This window comes from Littorina saxatilis, linkage group LG2, assembly GCF_037325665.1.
Source record: "Littorina saxatilis isolate snail1 linkage group LG2, US_GU_Lsax_2.0, whole genome shotgun sequence".
NCBI lineage: Eukaryota > Metazoa > Mollusca > Gastropoda > Littorinimorpha > Littorinidae > Littorina > Littorina saxatilis.
In genome coordinates this window covers 64924589-64931448 of record NC_090246.1, presented here as the reverse complement: position 1 = coordinate 64931448, position 6860 = coordinate 64924589, and positions in this window count along the sequence as shown.

The following is a 6860-nucleotide window of genomic DNA, read 5'->3' as shown; positions in this document are numbered from 1 at the left end:
GTTGGAACAAGTGATCGATATAGACTTCTATATATATATACGACTTGTGTCTGTCTGTGTGTGTGTGTGTGTGTGTGTGTGTGTGTGTGTGTGTGTGTCCGCGATGCACGCCCAAGGTTCTCGATGGATCTGTTTCAAATTTGGTGGGCATATTCAGGTAGACCCCGGACACAACCTGCTCGATGAGATATTTCAACACGTGCTCTCAGCGCGCAGCGCTGAACCGATTTTGATTTTTCTCTGGATCCATTCCCAGTAACTCTTCCTTATCTTCTCCAGTGTTTTCAGCGTTTATCTCCCTTCCTTCGTGTGGCGTCAATCCATATTCCCGTTTCTATTTTTAGAAGGTCACTGTCGACAACGCTCAATCCATATTCCCGTTATACTATTTTTACTCTTCTCCAGTGTTTTGCGCGTTTATCTCCCTTCCTTCGTGCGGTGCGCCGGCGAAGCCGGCGTACACCCGGCAAAGCCGGGTCCCCGGCGCAGCCGGGTATTCGGCTTGACTTCTTCCCGGCGAAGCGGGTATTCATCTAGTATCAGATAAACTAGTGATTGTGTTTTCACCTGGCTGGATTTGTCGGAGAATGTCATTCGTGCTGTGGTTGCTTTGCAGAATCATTCGTGTATTCATTTACAAAACAAAAACACCTTTATTTAATTGTTATGTTGAGTCTTGTAGGGAGGGACGCATGGGTGAATGAATGCATGCAGTGATTATGGATTTCATTTCATTTCACTTCATTGCATACGTTATACAATTGGAAATTCGGGTCGCCTTCTCCCAGTAGAAGTTCATGATGAGCAGCAAGAGTCTCGCTACCCATGTGTTTGTGTGTAGAGATGTATAATGAACCATCCGCACTTCTGACAAAATTACCGAGGTCATTTACGTGCCATAATAGTGAAACAGGGGTGGGACATGGATATCGTCTGTGGGTCATCACATGCAGTTGCCCTATGTCCGTTTCGGCCTGGATTCAAACCTGTGTATGGCCCTAGGATCACAAGTCAAGTGCTCTGCCAATTGAGTTAGCAGAACACCCCCACACTCTCTCCCTACATTAGATATTACTGTACTAGTTGGATTTCGAGAAAACCTGCGGAACCAGCGTTGAAAAAACTAGGCCCGTCTGTACCCTTATTCCAAGCTACACACCAAATTTGAGCTCAATCGACCCATAAGTACCAGATATCTAATCTATAAGCCCGGACAAGCAGGGAAAAAACAAACAAGCAAACAAACAAACCAACTAACAAAAAGATAGACAGAGTCCTATTCATCCGCGAACATATGGGGGAGCACCGCAAAATAAGATCCTGCCTGTCTCGCATAGGTCTCATCATGCAGCCACCAGCGTGCTAATTGCATCGGACGAGGAACGCCTACACAAATCTTCGTTCGCGAAGTCAAGCCAAACACTTGGATGGAAGGATGGAGGGATTGTAATACAGGAGATCGGAAAAAGATGTTTTCCAATAAAAAGTGTACACTACATTGGGGTGTGCACGTTAAAGATCCCACTATTGACAAAAGGGTCTTTCCTGACAAAAATGTATAGGCATAGATACAAAATGCCCACCAAATACTCGTGTGACTTGGAATAATAGGCCGTGAAAAGTAAATATTCGCCGTAATGGCTTGAGATTTACTGGCCGATGTGAATGCGTGATATAATTATTGTACAACAAATTCCATCTCACACGGCAGAAATGAATATGTAAAGCGCGAAGAGCACAGTTAATTATGGTTCGCGCTATATATTGTGCACCTTGAGTCGCCTTGTGCTGAGATATGTGGGCCTTATAAATTCTCGTATTTTTATAAAGTCAGTCAGCAAAAATGGCCTTCAATACTTACAAACAACGAGCATCAATGAAGTGAATATTTAACGATGCATACTCCTTTGTTTTTATATATTGATTTTGTGGTTAACAGCTGGCTTAGTTCAGACCTTTATCATAATCAGTTGACGTCTAATTCTTACTCGACAGCAGCACAAAAGCAAGCATGAAAGTGAGTTCCCCATGCAAAGCTCATTGCTTAAAAAAAGCCGTTCTTGTTGAATAATTGTTTTATTTAACTTAATTCCTTGTTTTGTCTTAACTCGAAATGACGGCTACGTAAAAAAACGTGGATATTGTCATATATAGTGAACTAGAGGAATACCCGGCTTTGCCGGGTGAATCGCGAGACAGAGACAGACAGCGTGGCGGTTCACCACAATCACCTTTGAAGGCGAAGTCCTCTGAAACGGGATTGAGAATTTTAGAGCTTATTTCTAAGCCCTATATTAACTGTTATGGCTTCTCAAAGGCCAGAACATACAGACAGAAAATGGCGCCAGACCCCATCACAAACAGAACTCTACAATCCACAGGTGTTGCCTACACACACACACACACACACACACACACACACACACACACACACACACACAGAAGCCGTATATATCTATCTATCTATATAAATATATAGAGATAGATGACAGTGGATTTTTCGATAAATAGATTCGACCTTTGCACTTTTACAGTGAGGACAACTTAGGGGTACATGCAAGGAAAGCCCACAACTTCTAAGGCGAACAACTCTGCAGAGTCTGCTGTGAAGGGCGACGGTAGTATCCCTGTCACACTCGACCCCCTTTGAATGAACTTTGTCCCCAAAGTTCCGAACCATGGACCCGCCAAGCTTAGGTCCCTCCCAGGTGGAATGGGAACAGCACGAAAAGGATTCAATGGCCTGAACATTTCATGTCGAGTCCCATCGCTGTCGACGACGCCAAATGTAACTGAGTGCCGAAACACCACAATCACCTTTGAAGGCGAAGTCCACTCAAACGGGATTGAGAAGAACTGTTATGGCTTCTCGAAGGAAGGCCTGAACATGCAGACACACCAAAAGCCGCCAGACCACATCACAAACTCTACAATCCACAGGTGTTGCCCACACACACACACACAAAAACTTTCAAACACACACAGAAGCCGTATAATATATGTATATCTATAAATATATAGAGATAGATGACAGTGTATTTTTCGCGTGGCTATAAATTGATTCGACCTTTTCACTTTTACAGTAAGGACAACTTACGGGTGCAATCGTGACATTCTAAAAATAGTAACGTAGTAACGGGAATATGGATTGACGCCACACGAAGGAAGGGAGATAAACGCTGAAAACACTGGAGAAGATAAGGAAGAGTTACTGGGAATGGATATAGTGGATCTACAGAAAAACCAAAATCGGTTCAGCGCTGCGCGCTGAGAGCACGTGTTGAAATATCTCATCGATGAGGTTGTGTCCGGGGTGTAGCTGAATACGGTCTCCAAATTTGAAAAAGATGGTTGAAAACGACGTTAAACACCAAATAAAGAAAGAAAGAAAGACCGAGAACTTTGGCCGTGCATCGCGAACAGACACACAGACACACAGACACACAGACACTAGTCGTATATATATAGATATATAAACTAGATGATTACCCGCTTCGCCGGGTACCGGCTTCGCCGGGAAGAAGTAGAGCCAAATACCAGGCTGCGCCTGGGACCCGGCTTTGCCGGGTGTACGCCGGCTTTGCCGGCGCACGAAGGAAAGGAGATAAACGCGCAAAACACTGGAGACCTTCTAAAAATAGTAACGTGCAGTGACCTTCTAAAAATAGTAACGTAGTAACGGGAATATGGATTGACGCCACACGGAGGAAGGGAAATAATCGCGGCTGAAAAAACTGGAGAAGATAAGGAAGAGTTACTGGTAGTGGATCCACACCAAAAAAAACAAAATCGGTTCAGCGCGCACAGCACTGCGCGCTGAGAGCACGTGTTGAAATATCTCATCGATGAGGTTGTGTCCAGGGTGTAGCTGAATACGGTGTCCAAATTTGAAAAAGATCCACCGAGGACTGGCCGTGCATCGCGAACAGACAGACACACAGACACTAGGACAAGATCTGTATTCTCGTGTCATTATTTTCGGTCTTATTGAATTTATTCTAAAAACAGATATTAATAATAACAAGTCGCGTAAGGCGAAATTACTACATTTAGTCAAGCTGTCGAACTCACAGAATGAAACTGAACGCACTGCAATTTGTCAGCAAGACCGTATACTCGTAGCATCGTCAGTCCACCACTAATGTGGCAAAGGCAGTGAAATTGACAAGAAGAGCGGGGTAGTAGTTGCGCTGAGAAAGATAGCACGCTTTTCTGTACCTCTCTTAGTTTTAACTTTCTGAGCGTGTTTTTAATCCAACCATATCATATCTATATGTTTTTGGAATCAGGAACTGACAAGGAATACGATGAAATAGTTTTTAAATCGATTTTGGAAATTTAATTTTGATCATAATTTTTATATATTTAATTTTCAGAGATTGTTTTTAATCCAAATATAACATATGTATATGTTTTTGGAATCAGAAAATGACGAAGAATAAGATGAAATTGTTTTTGGATCGTTTAATAAAAAAATAATTTTAATTACAAGTTTCCGATTTTTAATGACCAAACTCACTCATTAGTTTTTAAGCCACCAAGCTGAAATGCAATACCAAACCCCGGCCTTCGTCGAAGATTGCTTTGCCAAAATTTCAATCAATTTAATTGAAAAATGAGGGTGTGACAGTGCCGCCTCAACTTTTACAAAAAGCCGGATATGACGTCATCAAAGGTATTTATCGAAAAAATGAAAAAATGTCCGGGGATATCATACCCAGGAACTCTCATGTCAAATTTCATAAAGATCGGTCCAGTAGTTTAGTCTGAATCGCTCTACACACACACAGAGACAGACACACACACATACACCACGACCCTCGTCTCGATTCCCCCCTCTATGTTAAAACATTTAGTCAAAACTTGACTAAATGTAAAAAGGACACACATTTCTCTCCATGAATGTCAACTGCACTCTTAAGCTAGCGTAGTGTGTGTGTGTGTGTGTGTGTGTGTGTGAGAGTGTGTGTTTGTGGCCGGTGTGTGTGTGTGTGTGAGCCGTTGTATGTGTGCCTTTGCGTGTGTGTGTGTTATAGAGAGAGAGAGAGAGAGAGCATTTCTTTCAATTTGATTTTGTGTGTGTGTGAATCTTCTGTTTTGTCAAATGACTGGCATACATTTCCGTGTAAGAAACTAAGAGATTTATTTGTAACTAGAGGAATACCCGGCTTCGCCGGGGTGAATCGCGAGACAGAGACAGACAGCGTGGCGGTTCACCACAATCACCTTTGAAGGCGAAGTCCTGTCAAACGGGATTGAGAATTTTAGAGCTTATTTCTAAGCCCTATATTATCTGTTATGGCTTCTCAAATGCCAGAACATACAGACAGACAGACAAAAGCCGCCAGACCCCATCACAAACAGAACTCTACAATCCACAGGTGTTGCCCACACACACACACAAACACACACACAGAAGCCATATATATCTATATCTATAAATATATAGAGATAGATGACAGTGTATTTTTCGCGTGGCTATAAATTGATTCGACCTTTTCACTTTTACAGTAAGGACAACTTACGGGTGCAATGAAAGCGTTCTGGACAGTGCAGTGACATTCTAAACATAGTAACGTAGTAACGGGAATATGGATTGACGCCACACGAAGGAAGGGAGATAAACGCTGGAAACACTGGAGAAGCTAAGGTCCCTCCCAGGTGGAATGGGAACAGCACGAAAATGATTCAGTGGCCTGAACATTTCATGTTGAGTCCCATCGCTGTCGACGACGCCACATGTAACTGAGTGCCGAAACACCACAATCACCTTTGAAGGCAAAGTCCACTCAAACGGGTTTGAGAATAACTGTTATGGCTTCTCGAAGGAAGGCCTGAACATACCGACACATCAAAGCCGCTAGACCACATCACAAACAGAACTCTACAATCCACAGGTGTTGCCCACACCCACACACAAACACACACACACACAGAGAAGCCATATATATATATATATATATATATATATATATATATAAGTATAAATCCGCCTTTAGGACGACCATTGTAAAAAGGGGTTTTATAGCTACCGGTGCTATATCCGTTGTTTTTAAAGCAATATTAATAAAATTTTGTAATTACATTTGCTAATTGACCTACACCCGACTGTCATGAATTGAACGTGAAAATCTGTCAAGATTAAGATATAGGTGTTTTGCATGGTCGCCTTAATGAAAATAATGCAAGAGTGGGGGTTACGGCGACACGCCTTTTCGGGTAGCTTAGGGCAACCAATTTATAAGGTATATTAAGGCGACCAGTATTTGTATATTTTGTTGTTCACAAAGTTTTGTAAAGGGCCTAGAGCCATAGGTTATGCACTTAAAAATGTCCAGTTATTATTATTATTTTAACAATTTTAATTGTCTTCTTCTGCGTTCGTGGGCTGAAACTCCCACGTACACGCGTGTTTTTGCACGAGTGGAATTTTACGTGTATGACCGTTTTTACCCCGCCATTTAGGCAGCCATACGCCGCTTTCGGAGGAAGCATGCTGGGTATTTTCGTGTTTCTACAACCCACCGAACTCTGACATGGATTACAGGATCTTTTCCGTGCGCACTTGGTCTTGTGCTTGCGTGTACACACGAAGGGGGTTAAGTCACTAGCAGGTCTGCACATAAGTTGACCTGGGAGATCGGAAAAATCTCCACTCTTAACCCACCAGGCGGCAGCGACCGGGATTCGAACTCACGACCTCCCGATTAGGAGGCCGACGTCTTACCACCACGCCACTGCGCCCGTCATTTTAATTGTCATTTAGTTATGTGCTCAAACTCTGCAGTTCGCGCTTTCGAAATCGTTATTATTTAAGGTTCCTGATGCTTTGTGTTGAGTGTAATCATGGCTGTTTCATC